General features: G+C 45.1%; 2 protein-coding genes across 3 annotated transcripts in view; one reads left to right on the plus strand and one right to left on the minus strand.

Annotated features, from left to right (window-relative positions):
- TMEM117 (transmembrane protein 117) overlaps positions 1–3321 on the minus strand; it is a 606553-nt gene extending 603232 nt beyond the window's left edge. The window contains exon 1 of the mRNA XM_077265138.1: positions 3061–3321. The gene's annotated coding sequence lies outside the window, so the exon portion shown is untranslated. The remainder of the gene's footprint in view (positions 1–3060) is intronic.
- TWF1 (twinfilin actin binding protein 1) overlaps positions 1–15834 on the plus strand; it is a 108894-nt gene that overhangs the window by 2021 nt on the left and 91039 nt on the right. Inside the window, exon 1 of one of the 2 annotated variants that reach the window (XM_077265140.1) lies at positions 3171–3299. The exons of the other annotated variant lie outside the window; for it this stretch is intronic. The gene's annotated coding sequence lies outside the window, so the exon portion shown is untranslated. Of the gene's footprint in view, positions 1–3170; positions 3300–15834 lie in introns of those variants that run through there. 2 annotated transcript variants of the gene reach the window in all.

The raw sequence follows: 15834 nt of genomic DNA on the forward strand, positions 1-15834 counted from the left end.
ATAAGCGGTACCACATGACCGCTCATACAGGACAAGCTGCCGACACTGAGAGGAGGCATCGTGGGAGCTGGGTGAGTATTTTAATGCAAACGGGCGGGCGCAGGCAGGAGGTGACCCCGAACTTTATTTTTAACAGAAAAAAATATGAAAAAACATTGATTTTTCATTCCTTCTCTCCAGTGAACGCTGCTGGGGAGAAGGAATGAATGCCGGCTTCAGCACCAAAAGAAGGGGACAGCGCTTAACTCTAGCGCTGTTTCTCCTGCGGCTGTACGTGCACGTGGAGGAGAGTGCACTGTTCTCTGTGTGCGGGACGTTTTGCGGACCGTGCTGCCGGAGAAACGTGGACATGTCTCTGTGTTTTGCACACGGACACACGGTCCACGAACAATCACTGACATCTGCAGAGACACATTGATTTTAATGTGTCTACGTGTGTCAATGTCTCCGGTACGTGAGCAAACTGTCACCACATGTACCGGAGCCACTGACGTGTGAAACAGGCCTGAGGGATTTACTTGTGATGCTGGGTGCGGTATTTATTTGTGATGCTGTGTGCGGTATTTATTCGTGATGCTGTGTGCGGTATTTCTGATACTGTGTGAGGTATTTACTTGTGATGCTGTGTGCGGTATTTATGACGCTGTGTGCTGTATTTATTTGTAATGCTGTGTGCTGTATTTATTTGTGATGTTGTGTGCTGTATTTATTTGTGATGTTGTGTGCAGTATTTGTGATGCTGTGTGCAGTATTTATTTGTGATGTTGTGTGCAGTATTTGTGATGCTGTGTTCGGTATTTATTTGTGATGTTGTGTGCAGTATTTATTTGTGATGCTGTGTGCGGCATTTGTGATGCTGTGTGCGGTATTTATTCGTGATGCTGTGTGCGGTAATTCTGATGCTGTGTGAGGTATTTACTTGTGATGCTGTGTGCAGTATTTGTGATGCTGTGTGCAGTATTTATTTGTAATGTTGTGTGCAGTATTTGTGATGTTGTGTGCTGCATTTGTGATGCTGTGTGCAGTATTTATTTGTGATGTGTGCAGTATTTGTGATGCTGTGTGCGGCATTTGTGATGCTGTGTGCAGTATTTATTTGTGATGTTGTGTGCTGCATTTGTGATGCTGTGTGCGGCATTTGTGATGCTGTGTGCGGCATTTGTGATGCTGTGTGCAGTATTTATTTGTGATGCTGTGTGCAGCATTTGTGATGCTGTGTGTGGTATTTATTTGTGATGCTGTGTGCGGTATTTATTCGTGATGCTGTGTGCGGTATTTCTGATGCTGTGAGGTATTTACCTGTGATGCTGTGTGCAGTATTTGTGATGCTGTGTGCAGTATTTGTGATGTTGTGTGCAGTATTTGTGATGCTGTGTGCGGCATTTGTGATGCTGTGTGCAGTATTTATTTGTGATGTTGTGTGCTGCATTTGTGATGCTGTGTGCGGCATTTGTGATGCTGTGTGCAGTATTTATTTGTGATGCTGTGTGCGGCATTTGTGATGCTGTGTGCAGAATTTATTTGTGATGTTGTGTGCTGCATTTGTGATGCTGTGTGCGGCATTTGTGATGCTGTGTGCAGTATTTATTTGTGATGCTGTGTGCGGCATTTGTGATGCTGTGTGCGGCATTTGTGATGCTGTGTGCGGCATTTGTGATGCTGTGTGCGGTATTTATTTGAGATGCTGTGTGCGGTATTTATTTGTGATGTGTGCTGCATTTGTGATGCTGTGTGCGGCATTTGTGATGCTGTGTGCAGTATTTATTTGTGATGCTGTGTGCGGCATTTGTGATGCTGTGTGCAGAATTTATTTGTGATGTTGTGTGCTGCATTTGTGATGCTGTGTGCGGCATTTGTGATGCTGTGTGCAGTATTTATTTGTGATGTTGTGTGCTGCATTTGTGATGCTGTGTGCGGCATTTGTGATGCTGTGTGCGGCATTTGTGATGCTGTGTGCGGTATTTATTTGAGATGCTGTGTGCGGTATTTATTTGTGATGTGTGCTGCATTTGTGATGCTGTGTGTGGCATTTGTGATGCTGTGTGCAGTATTTATTTGTGATGCTGTGTGCGGCATTTGTGATGCTGTGTGCAGTATTTATTTGTGATGTTGTGTGCTGCATTTGTGATGCTGTGTGCGGCATTTGTGATGCTGTGTGCGGCATTTGTGATGCTGTGTGCGGCATTTATTTGTGATGCTGTGTGCGGTATTTGTGATGCTGTGTGCAGTATTTATTTGTGATGTTGTGTGCTGCATTTGTGATGCTGTGTGCGGCATTTTTGATGCTGTGTGCAGCATTTGTGATGCTGTGTGCAGTATTTATTTGTGATGCTGTGTGCGGCATTTGTGATGCTGTGTGCAGTATTTATTTGTGATGTTGTGTGCTGCATTTATGATGCTGTGTGTGGCATTTGTGATGCTGTGTGTGGCATTTGTGATGCTGTGTGTGGTATTTGTGATGCTGTGTGTGGTATTTATTTGTGATGCTGTGTGCGGTATTTATTCGTGATGCTGTGTGCGGTAATTCTGATGCTGTGTGAGGTATTTACTTGTGATGCTGTGTGCAGTATTTGTGATGCTGTGTGCAGTATTTATTTGTAATTTGTGCAGTAATTGTGATGCTGTGTGCGGCATTTGTGATGCTGTGTGCTGTATTTATTTGTGATGTTGTGTGCTGCATTTGTGATGCTGTGTACGGTATTTATTTGTGATGCTGCAATATAATTTAGGCTCTTACTCTATATAAATAGGAATGACTTATTAATAAACCAGGTACATAGTAGACACAGATTTAAACTTCTCTTTCTGAAATAATATATATAACCCCAAACATATCCCTTCAATACATGTAGAAGAGTCAGGTCACAGCCAATGATGACATGTTAAATATTTCTATCATTTATTTGATAGGGGTGGGCTGCAATCTGCCCCCACCATGTGCCTGTAGCATACACAGTGGAAGCTGGCTACACCCACATGGCACTGTAGAAATACAGGTTGGTGGGATTAGTGCAATGCTGAGATTGGGGCTTAGACCTGCGTTCAGAGGCCATCACTTACCAGCCTGATAAGCACTGCCCTAGGCATGAGTCCTGCGAGGGGAGAGCTTCCAGGGCATTGCTTCAGCTTCCAGGAATAGCCATGCAGAGCTCATGCCCACGCCCTCCACATCCAGGCTGCCAGTGCTCCATTCACTGAGGTGCTCTGCTTGCACCAAGCCCAGGGAAGCAGTGTGTGTCCTCCTCTCTGTGAGAGCTCTCCGACAGCCATTCATTGCAGTAATACGAGGAGGCATCAGGGTGAGTGCTACATCACAGGACTGATGGAGGGGCACAGTTGGCACTTGGCAGCCAGTAGACTCCTATGAATTACGTCATATGTCATGTAAATAATGCTGTTTACTGGCACAGGACAGGCACTGGGCTCCTGAAAGGGTTAAAAGGCTGAGCTGATTACAGCTGATTCGGTGACAGTGTGTGCAGAGTCTATTGTGTCTGTGAGCAGGATTTGTGCTCCCTTCCTGGAAGGCAGGAGGGGTTTACAAAACAAGATGTGACACCCCCACCCCCATTACACAACCGTAGTATCACACCATGTATTGGTTTAAAGTTATTTTTTATTCTGTTGCTTTTTGTACATACATTTTCCTGTTCTCCAACTCCTACAGAGAGGCCCATGGCAGAAATAGGACCATACCTAGAGCATGCTTCGTTATAAAAGAAACGCCATTGACTTAAAAACCCAACAACCTAAAACAAACTAATCTGTGTATGTGTGTAAAGTGACCGAGGGTGGTAGTGATGGTCTAGCTGCTTCTCCATAACACCCTGGCACTTTACAGGGAACTTGTGTCCCAGTCCCAGGGTGCTGTCAGGTGTGGGGTGCATCACACTCACCTGTAGGCCGCAGACCTCCATCCTCAGGAGCCACTGCATATCCCAGTCCCAGGGTGCTGTCAGGTGTGGGGTGCATCACACTCACCTGTAGGCCGCAGACCTCCATCCTCAGGAGCCACTGCATATCCCAGTCCCAGGGTGCTGTCAGGTGTGGGGTGCATCACACTCACCTGTAGGCCGCAGACCTCCATCCTCAGGAGCCACTGCATATCCCAGTCCCAGGGTGCTGTCAGGTGTGGGGTGCATCACACTCACCTGTAGGCCGCAGACCTCCATCCTCAGGAGCCACGGCATATCCCAGTCCCAGGGTGCTGTCAGGTGTGGGGTGCATCACACTCACCTGTAGGCCGCAGACCTCCATCCTCAGGAGCCACGGCATATCCCAGTCCCAGGGTGCTGTCAGGTGTGGGGTGCATCACACTCACCTGTAGGCCGCAGACCTCCATCCTCAGGAGCAACTGGATATCATTTAGGGGACACCCATTTCGCTTCAGCAAACAAAAGTTTACTGGTCAGTTCCTCAGATTGTAACATGTAATACTGGGCACAACACAACACAACATTTCTTCTTTCCTTAATAAAGTACATCTTGAGCATTACTATCCACATTTCCATCAGCCCCAAGGATTTCCGTTCCTGTTCCACAGTACACCCGGAATCAGTTACCTTCCCTTAACACAGTCCCACCAGGGGTGTAAAGACTGCGCTCGCAGAGGTTGCCACCGTGACCAGCGGGTAAGGGACCCACCGACACCAGCAGAAACTTCAACTGGATGTGCTTCCTCGGACTCATATCCAGTTACAGTGTATTGGGGGGGCAGATACGCGTCAGGTCTGTGTGATGTAATACACGCTGCCATCCAATCAGAGGCCAGCCGCTGACGTTGGTGTGCACATGATGGGGCGCATAGCAGTGACGTCATGTGTTTCCGTCGCTTGCAAACTGAATGCAGCTGCCGGCTTCAGAAGAGGATGCCACGGTTTATTTTTTTTCTATGCATTAACCCCTTTGTGACGTTGGGCGTAATAATGCGCACACATCGGACTCCCCCTGTTTGGTATGGGCTCCGGCGCTGAGCCCGCACCTTTCCGGGCACATATCAGCTGATATCAGAATTCTGATGTGCATCATCAATGGTGAATTCACTGAGCATATATCAAATGTAATGCATGTGCATATAAGTATACATCACCACCTATGCATTAGTGCATGGACAACTGCAAAACAGCATAAGAACAGGAAAGGAGAACCTCAGGCAGTCATGAATCCAAATATAAAAAATAATTTATTAATACAAACAATCGTTAAAACACCAAACCAAAAGTGCATAGAAGGGCCAAACAGATGACAAAAAGCGTCACCGACATCACGCTGAGCCCAAGGTACGGAGTAACCCTACCCAGATTATACATACAGGAGAGTAATACGGTGTCAAATTGCAAGGAACAATGCCAAGAATCGCAATTCAAAGGGACACCAAGCCAATTAGAAATAGTAATAGCATATTATAGCTGTTTGTAAAGCGTACACATCACCTGATGCTGATGGTGGATAGCGTAGGGACACCCGTCCACCCCTACGCTATCCACCATCAGCAATTTGACACCGTAGAACTCTCCTGTATGTATAATCTGGGTAGGGTTACTCTGTACCTTGGGCTCAGCGTGATGTCGGTGACGCTTTTTTGTCATCTGTTTGGCCCTTCTATGCACTTTTGGTTTGGTGTTTTAACGATTGTTTGTATTAATAAAGTATTTTTTATATTTGGATTCATGACTGCCTGAGGTTCTCCTTTTCTGTACATATCAGCTGATCTATAAAGCTGACATGTGCTCCCAACCGCCGAAGGTGGAATCGCAATCCACCTGCGGCTGTTAACTAGTAGTGATGAGCAAATATACTCGGTACTCGAGATTTCCCGAGCACGCTCGGGTGTCCGAGTATTTGTAAGTGCTCGGAGATTTAGTTTTCAGCACCGCAGCTGAATCATTTACATCTGTTAGCCAGCATAAGTACATGTGGGGATTCCCTAGCAACCAGGCAACCCCCACATGTACTTATGCTGGCTAACAGATGTAAATCATTCAGCTGCGGTGCTGAAAACTAAATCCCCGAGTACTTACAAATACTCGGAGGACACCCAAGCATGCTCGGGAAATCTCGAGTAACGAGTATATTCGCTCATCACTATTAACTAGTTAAATGCCGTTGTCAATCTCTGATAGTGGCATTAAAATCATGCATACTGGCAGCGTGTCCTTTACCCCACCCATCAGTGACCCCGTCACATGATCACGGGTTACCGATCGGTCAGCATGATAACCAGAGGTCTGAAGCAGAGCTCTATTGTTGTCATTGCCAGATTGCTATGAGCAATTGGATGTGGTGGTCCATTCAAGGTGTGGATGAAGGACCAACACATCAAATCCCTGTCGTGGCCAGCCCAATCTCCAGACCTGAACCCCATTGAAAACATGTGGAATGTAATTAAGAGGATGATGGATAGTCACAAGCCATCAAACAAAGAAGAATTGCTTACATTTTTGCACCAGAAGCAGTGTGAAAGACTAGTGGAAAGCATGCCAAGACGCATAAAAGCTGTGATTAAAAATAATGGTTATTCCACAAAATATTGATTTCTGAACTCTTCCTGAGTTAAAACATTAGTATTGTGTTGTTTCTAAATGATTATGAACTTGATTTCTTTGCATTATTTGAGGTCTGAAAGCACAGGTTTTTTATTTTGACCATTTCTCCTTTTCAGAAAAAAAATACAAAATTTATTGCTTGGAAATTCGGAGATATGTTGTCAGATGTTTATAGAATAAATGAACAATTTACATTTTACAAAAAAAATACCTATAAAAAGAGAAAAATCAGACAAACTGAACGGACATATGCAGGATGGGGGATATATATACCAGAAGAGGAATATATATACCACGATAAGGGACATATTACCAGGATGGGGCTACATATCAGGATGGGGCCCAGGCTAAGGGACTTGCAGTATACCAGGATATGTGTGTATATATATATATATATATATATATATATATATATATATATATATATATATATATACTAGCTGAAGAGCCCGGCACATTGCCTGGGCATAGTAAATATCTGTGGTTAGTTATAGCACCTCACTTCTCTTATTTTCTCATCACGCCTCTCATTTTCCCCCTCACTCCTCTCATTTTCCCCCTCACTCCTCTCATTTTCCCACTCACTCCTCTCATTCCCCCCTAACACTTGTCATTTCGACCTCATATCTGTCATTTTCCGATCACTCCACTATTTTCCCTCACTCCTCTCATTTTGCACTCACACCTTTTCATTTTCACCTCACACCTCCCATTTTCACCTCACACCTCTCATTTTCCCCTCAGTATATACGTTTGTCATCTCCCTTATATATAGTATACACCTGTATGTCATCTCCTATATATATATATATAGTATATACCTGTATGTCATCTCCTCCTATATATAGTATATACCTGTATGTCATCTCCTGTATATAGTATATACCTGCTGTATGTCATCTCCTCTATATACCTATGTGTCATCTCATCTCTTTTATATAGTACTAGACTGTGGCCCGATTCTAATGCATCGGGTATTCTAGAATATGCATGTCCCCGTAGTATATGGACAATGATGATTCCAGAATTCGCGGCAGACTGTGCCCGTCGCTGATTGGTCGAGGCAACCTTTTTGAAATCATCGTCGCCATGGCAACCATTATGACATCTACGTCGATACTGTGCCCGTCGCTGATTGGTCGAGGACTGGCGGCCTCGACCAATCAGAGACGCGGGATTTCCATTATGACATCATCGTCGTCATGCTATGCCCGTCGCTGATTGGTCGAGGCCCAGGCGGCCTCGACCAATCAGCGAATGAATAAACGGGACAGACAGACAGACGGAAAAACCCTTAGACAATTATATATATAGATACTAGATGGTGGCCCGATTTTAACGCATTGGGTATTCTAGAATATGTATATAGCAGCCACATAGTATATAGCACAGGCCACGTAGTATATAGGAGCCATGTAGTAAATAGAAGACAAATAGTACGTGGCCTGTGCTATATACTGTTATGAACTGGTGGTTTAGGAGCAACATGGGATGTGCTCTGGAGGAGGTGGTACCTGTACTGACCGCAGTTCCTGAGCTTAACACAACACTAGAAGTAGCCGTGGGATGTTCCTGTCACTCCCTAGACACCTCGTCACAGCCGGAGGACTAACTACCCCTAAAGATAGAAACAGGAAAGCTATCTTGCCTCAGAGAAAATCCCCAAAGGATAAGACAGCCCCCCACAAATATTGACTGTGAGTGGAGAGGGAAATGACATACACAGAATGAAACCAGGATGTAGCAAAGGAGGCCAGTCTAGCTTGATAGATAGAACAGGACAGAAAACTGTGCTGTCAGTATTAAAAACTAGAAAAATCCACCACAGAGTTTACAAAAATCTCCACACCTGACTAAAGGTGTTTAGGGTAAATCTGCTTTCCAGAGCTTCCAGCTTAACTGAATAAATCCATACTGACAAGCTGGACTAGAAAAAACATAGAAAGTGCAGAAAGATTAAGTCCATAACAAGTGGACTGCAAAAGAACAAAGCAAGGACTTATCTTTGCTGAACTGGTCAGAATATCAGGGAAATCCAAGCAGAGATGTGAATCCAACCAGGAACCATTGACAACTGGCACAGGCTGAAGGATAGAACCAGGCTAAATAGCCGAGCCAGAAAGACAATCAGTGGAAGCAGCTGCTGACTACTAAATCCAAGGAGCAGCAGTACCACTTAAAACCACCGGAGGGAGCCCAAGAGCAGAACTCACAAAAGTGCCACTTACAACCACCAGAGGGAGCCCAAGAGCGGAATTCACAACAGTACCCCCCCATTGAGGAGGGGTCACCGAACCCTCACCAGAGCCCCCAGGCCGATCAGGACGAGCCAAGTGAAAAGCACGAACCAAATCGGCGGCATGGACATCGGAGGCAACAACCCAAGAATAATCCTCCTGGCCATAACCCTTCCACTTGACAAGATACTGAAGCCTCCGCCTCGAAAAACGAGAATCCAAAATTTTCTCCACCACATATTCCAACTCCCCATCAACCAACACCGGGGCAGGAGGATCAACAGAGGGAACAACGGGCACCACATATCTCCGCAACAAAGATCTATGGAAAACATTATGGATGGCAAAAGAGGCTGGAAGGGCCAAAAGAAAAGATACCAGATTGATAATCTCAGAAACCTTATAAGGACCAATAAACCGAGGCTTGAACTTAGGGGAAGAAACCTTCATAGGAACATGACGAGAAGATAACCAGACTAAATCCCCCACCCGAAGCCGGGGACCAACACACCGACGGTGGTTAGCAAAACGCTGAGCCTTTTCCTGAGACGTCAAATTGTCCACCACATGAGTCCAAATCTGCTGCAACCTGTCCATCACAGAATCCACACCAGGACAATCAGAAGGCTCAACCTGCCCCGAAGAAAAACGAGGATGAAAACCAAAATTACAAAAAAAAAAGGCGAAACCAAAGTAGCCGAACTAGCCCGATTATTAAGGGCAAACTCGGCCAACGGCAAGAAAGCCACCCAATCATCCTGGTCAGCAGACACAAAGCATCTCAAATAGGTTTCCAAGGTCTGATTAGTTCGCTCAGTTTGGCCATTTGTCTGAGGATGAAACGCCGAAGAAAAAGACAAATCAATGCCCATCCTAGCACAAAAGGCCCGCCAAAACCTAGAAACAAACTGGGAACCTCTGTCAGACACAATATTTTCCGGAACGCCATGCAAACGAACCACATGCTGAAAAAACAATGGAACCAAATCAGAGGAGGAAGGCAATTTAGGCAAAGGTACCAAATGGACCATTTTAGAGAACCGGTCACAAACCACCCAGATAACAGACATCTTCTGGGAAACAGGAAGATCCGAAATAAAATCCATGGGAATATGCGTCCAGGGCCTCTCAGGGACCGGCAAAGGCAAAAGCAACCCACTAGCGCGGGAACAGCAAGGCTTGGCCCGGGCACAAGTCCCACAGGACTGCACAAAAGAACGCACATCCCGCGACAAGGAAGGCCAACAAAAGGACCTAGCAACCAAATCTCTGGTACCAAAAATCCCAGGATGACCAGCCACCACCGAGCAATGAACCTCAGAAATTACCTTACTTGTCCATCTATCAGGAACAAACAGCTTCCCCACAGGACAGCGGTCAGGTTTATCAGCCTGAAATTCCTGATGCACTTGCCGTAAATCAGGGGAGATGGCAGAAAGAATCACCCCTTCCTTAAGAATGCCAACCGGCTCAAGGACTCCAGGAGAATCAGGCAAAAAAGTCCTAGAGAGGGCATCAGCCTTAACATTCTTAGATCCCGGAAGATACGAGACCACAAAATCAAAACGGGAGAAAAACAGGGACCATCGAGCCTGTCTAGGGTTCAGCCGCTTGGCCGACTCGAGGTAAATCAGATTCTTATGATCGGTCAAGACCACAACGCGGTGCTTGGCTCCCTCAAGCCAATGACGCCACTCCTCAAATGCCCACTTCATGGCCAACAACTCCCGATTGCCGACATCATAATTGCGCTCCGCAGGCGAAAACTTTCTGGAAAAAAAGGCACACGGTTTCATCAAAGAACCATCAGAACTCCTCTGAGACAAAACGGCCCCTGCCCCAATCTCAGAAGCGTCAACCTCAACCTGAAAAGGAAGAGAAGCATCCGGCTGACGCAACACAGGGGCAGAAGTAAATCGGTGTTTAAGCTCCTGAAAGGCCTCAACAGCCGCAGAGGACCAATTCGTCACATCAGCGCCTTTCTTCATCAAATCGGTCAGGGGCTTAACCACACTGGAAAAGTTGGCAATGAAACGGCGATAAAAATTAGCAAAGCCCAAAAATTTCTGAAGACTCTTCACAGATGTGGGTTGAATCCAGTCATGAATGGCTTGGACCTTAACAGGATCCATTTCTATAGACGAGGGAGAAAAAATAAAACCCAAAAAAGAGACCTTCTGAACTCCAAATAGGCACTTAGACCCCTTCACAAATAAAGCATTATCACGAAGGATCTGGAATACCATCCTGACCTGCTTCACATGAGACTCCCAATCATCGGAAAAAATCTAAATATCATCCAAATACACAATCATGAATTTATCAAGATAATTGCGGAAAATGTCATGCATGAAGGACTGAAATACAGAAGGAGCATTAGAGAGCCCGAAAGGCATCACAAGGTATTCAAAATGGCCTTTAGGCGTATTAAATGCAGTTTTCCATTCGTCACCCTGTTTAATACGAACAAGATTATATGCCCCTCGAAGGTCAATCTTAGTAAACCAACTAGCCCCCTTGATCCGAGCAAACAAATCAGAAAGCAAAGGTAAAGGGTATTGGAATTTGACCGTGATCTTATTAAGAAGGCGATAATCAATACAGGGTCTCAAGGAGCCATCCTTCTTGGCAACAAAAAAGAATCCCGCTCCCAATGGTGATGAAGACGGCCGAATATGCCCCTTCTCCAAAGACTCCTTAACATAACTCCGCATGGCGGCATGCTCTGGCACAGACAGATTGAAAAGTCGGCCCTTAGGGAACTTACAGCCAGGAATCAAGTTAATAGCACAATCACAGTCCCTATGAGGAGGAAGGGAACTGGACTTGGGCTCATCAAATACATCCTGGAAATCCGACAAAAACTCAGGAACTTCAGAAGAGGGGAAGAGGAAATTGACATCAAAGGAACGTCACTATGTACCCCTTGACAACCCCAACTAGTCACAGACATAGATTTCCAATCCAGCACCGGATTATGTCCCTGTAACCATGGAAAACCCAGTACAACAACATCATGCAAATTATGCAACACCAGAAAACGATAATCTTCCTGATGTGCTGGAGCCATGCACATGGTCAGCTGAGTCCAATACTGAGGTTTATCCTTGGCCAACGGCGTAGCATCAATGCCCCTCAAAGGAATAGGGCTCTGCAAAGGCTGCAAGGAAAAACCACAGCGCCTGGCGAATATCAAGTCCATCAAGTTCAGGGCAGCACCTGAATCCACAAATGCCATGACAGAAAAGGACGATAATGAGCAAATCAAGGTCACAGAAAAGAGAAATTTAGGCTGTACAGTACTGATGGTAACAGACCTAGCGACCCTCTTAGTACGCTTAGGGCAATCAGAAATAACATGAGCTGAATCACCACAGTAAAAACACAGCCTATTCTGGCGTCTGAATCCCTGCCGTTCTGCTCTAGTCAAAATCCTATCACATTGCATAGGCTCAGGACTCTGCTCAGAGGATACTGCCATATGGTGCACAACTTTGCGCTCGCGCAGGCGCCGATCAATCTGAATGGCTAGAGACATAGATTCGCTCAAACCAGCAGGCATGGGGAACCCCACCATAACATCTTTAAGGGCTTTAGAAAGACCCTTTCTGAAAATTGCTGCCAGAGCCTCCTCATTCCATTTAGTGAGCACAGACCATTTTCTAAATTTCTGGCAGTATACTTCTGCCGCTTCCTGACCCTGACACAGGGCCAGCAAGGTCTTTTCTGCATGATCCACAGAATTAGGTTCGTCATACAATAATCCGAGCGCTTGAAAAAATGCGTCTACATTAAGCAATGCCGGATCCCCTGATTCAAGGGAGAATGCCCAGTCCTGAGGGTCACCACGCAGCAGAGAGATGACAATTTTAACCTGCTGAATGGAATCACCAGAGGAACAGGGTTTCAAGGCAAAAAACAATTTGCAGTTATTTTTAAAGTTCAAAAACTTGGATCTGTCCCCAAAAAACAAATCAGGAGTTGGAATTCTAGGCTCTAAAGCCGGAGTCTGGACAACATAATCTTGGATACTCTGTACTCTTGCAGCAAGTTGATCCACACGAGAAAACAAACCCTGAACATCCATGCCAGCGCCAAAATCCTGAACCACCCAGAGATTAAGAGGAAAAAAAAAGACAAAACAGACTGCAGAAAAGAAATGGCTCATAACTTCCTTTTCCTTCTTTTGAGATGCATTTAATTCATTTAAGGCCAGTTGTACTGTTATGAACTGGTGGTTTAGGAGCAACATGGGACGTGCTCTGGAGGAGGTGGTACCTGTACTGACCGCAGTTCCTGAGCTTAACACAACACTAGAAGTAGCCGTGGGATGTTCCTGTCACTCCCTAGACACCTCTTCACAGCCGGAGGACTAACTACCCCTAAAGATAGAAACAGGAAAGCTATCTTGCCTCAGAGAAAATCCCCAAAGGATAAGACAGCCCCCACAAATATTGACTGTGAGTGGAGAGGGAAATGACATACGCAGAATGAAACCAGGATGTAGCAAAGGAGGCCAGTCTAGCTTGATAGATAGAACAGGACAGAATACTGTGCGGTCAGTATTAAAAACTAGAAAAATCCACCACAGAGTTTACAAAAATCTCCACACCTGACTAAAGGTGTGGAGGGTAAATCTGCTTTCCAGAGCTTCCAGCTTAACTGAATAAATCCATACTGACAAGCTGGACTAGAAAAAACATAGAAAGTGCAGAAAGATTAAGTCCACAACAAGTGGACTGCAAAAGAACAAAGCAAGGACTTATCTTTGCTGAACTGGTCAGAATATCAGGGAAATCCAAGCAGAGCTGTGAATCCAACCAGGAACCATTGACAACTGGCACAGGCTGAAGGATAGAACCAGGCTAAATAGCCGAGCCAGAAAGACAATCAGTGGAAGCAGCTGCTGACTACTAAATCCAAGGAGCAGCAGTACCACTTAAAACCACCGGAGGGAGCCCAAGAGCAGAACTCACAAAAGTGCCACTTACAACCACCGGTGGGAGCCCAAGAGCGGAATTCACAACAATATACTATGTGGCTGCTATATATATACATACATACATACAGTACATACATACATACATACATACATATTTTAGAATACCCGATGCGTTAACACAGGCCACGCAGTATATAACACTGGCCACGTAGTATATAACAGAGCCCAAACAGTATATAACACAGCCCACGTACTATATAACACAGCCCACGCAGTATATGACACAGGCGACGTAGTATATAACACAGACCACGCTGTATATAACACTGGCCATGTAATTTATAGCACAGCCCATGCAGTACAAAACACAGCCCACGTAGTATACAGCAGTATGGGCACCATATCCCTGTTTAAAAAATAATCAAAATAAAAAATAGTTATATACTCACCCGCCGGGATCCAGCGAAGCTCTGGCGATGCACGCGCAGCTGCCGCCATCTTCCGTTCCCAGGATGCATTGCGAAATTACCCACATGACTTAGCGATCTCGCGAGACCGCTAAATCAACTGGGTAATTTCCCAATGCATCTCTGGGAATGGAAGATGGCGGCAGCCAAGCGCGCCTGGGCGGACTATGGAGGGTGAGAATAGCAGGTTTTTTGTTTTTTTTATTATCTTTAACATTACATCTTTTTACTATTGATGCTGCAGAGGCAGCATCAATAGTAAAAAGTTGGGGACACACAGGGTTAATAGCAGCGATAACGGAGTGCGTTACAGGCGGCATAATGCGGTCTGTTACCACTGGCATTAAACCCGTGTTGCGGTGACTGGAGGAGAGTATGTGGGTGCCGGGCACTGACTGCAGGGGAGTAGGGAGGGACTAATCGGACTGTGGCCGTCGCTGATTGGTCGCGGCAGCCAGGACAGGCAGCTGGCGAGACCAATCAGCGACGTGGGATTTCTGTGACGGAAGTTGCCGACAGAAAGACGGAAGTACCCCTTAGACAATTATATATATAGATACCTGTATGTCATCTTCTGTATATAGTATATACGTGTGTCATCTCCTCCTGTATATAGTATATACCTGTATGTCATCTCCTGTATATAGTATATACCTGTACGTCATCTCCTCTGTATATAGTATATACCTGCTGTATGTCATCTCCTCTATATACCTATGTGTCGTCTCATCTCTTTTATGTAGTATACTAGATGGTGGCCCGATTCTAACGCATCGGGTATTCTAGAATATGAATATAGCAGTCACATAGTATATAGCACAGGCCACGTAGTATATAGGAGCCATGTATTATATAGCAGACAAATAATACGTGGCCTGTGCTATATACTATGTGGCTGCTATATACATACATACATACATACATACATATTGTAGAATACCCGATGCGTTAATACAGGCCACGCAGTATATAACACTGGCCACATAGTATATAACACAGCCCAAACATTATATAACACAGCCCATGTACTATATAACACAGCCCACGCAGTATATAGCAGCCACGCAGTATATAACACAGGCGACGTAGTATATAACACAGACCACGCAGTATATAACACTGGCCATGTAATTTATAGCACAGCCCACGCAGTACAAAACACAGCCCACGTAGTATAATAATAATAATTTTTATTTATATAGCGCCAACATATTCCGCAGCGCTTTACAACTTATAGAGGGGACTTGTACAGACAATAGACATTACAGCATAACAGAAATCACAGTTCAAAACAGATACCAGGAGGAATGAGGGCCCTGCTCGCAAGCTTACAAACTATGAGGAAAAGGGGAGACACGAGAGGTGGATGGTAACAATTGCTTTAGTTATTTGGACCAGCCATAGTGTAAGGCTCGGGTGTTCATGTAAAGCTGCATGAACCAGTTAACTGCCTAAGTATGTAGCAGTACAGACACAGAGTGCTATTAACTGCATAAAGTGTATGAGAACATGATGCGAGGAACCTGACTATGTTTTTTTTTTGGTTGTTTGGTTTGTTTTTTTGTTTAATAGCAGTATGGGCACCATATCCCTGTTTAAAAAAAATAATCAAAATAAAAAATAGTTATATACTCACCCGCCGA

Source organism: Ranitomeya variabilis, chromosome 5 (assembly GCF_051348905.1).
Source record: "Ranitomeya variabilis isolate aRanVar5 chromosome 5, aRanVar5.hap1, whole genome shotgun sequence".
Classification (NCBI taxonomy): domain Eukaryota; kingdom Metazoa; phylum Chordata; class Amphibia; order Anura; family Dendrobatidae; genus Ranitomeya; species Ranitomeya variabilis.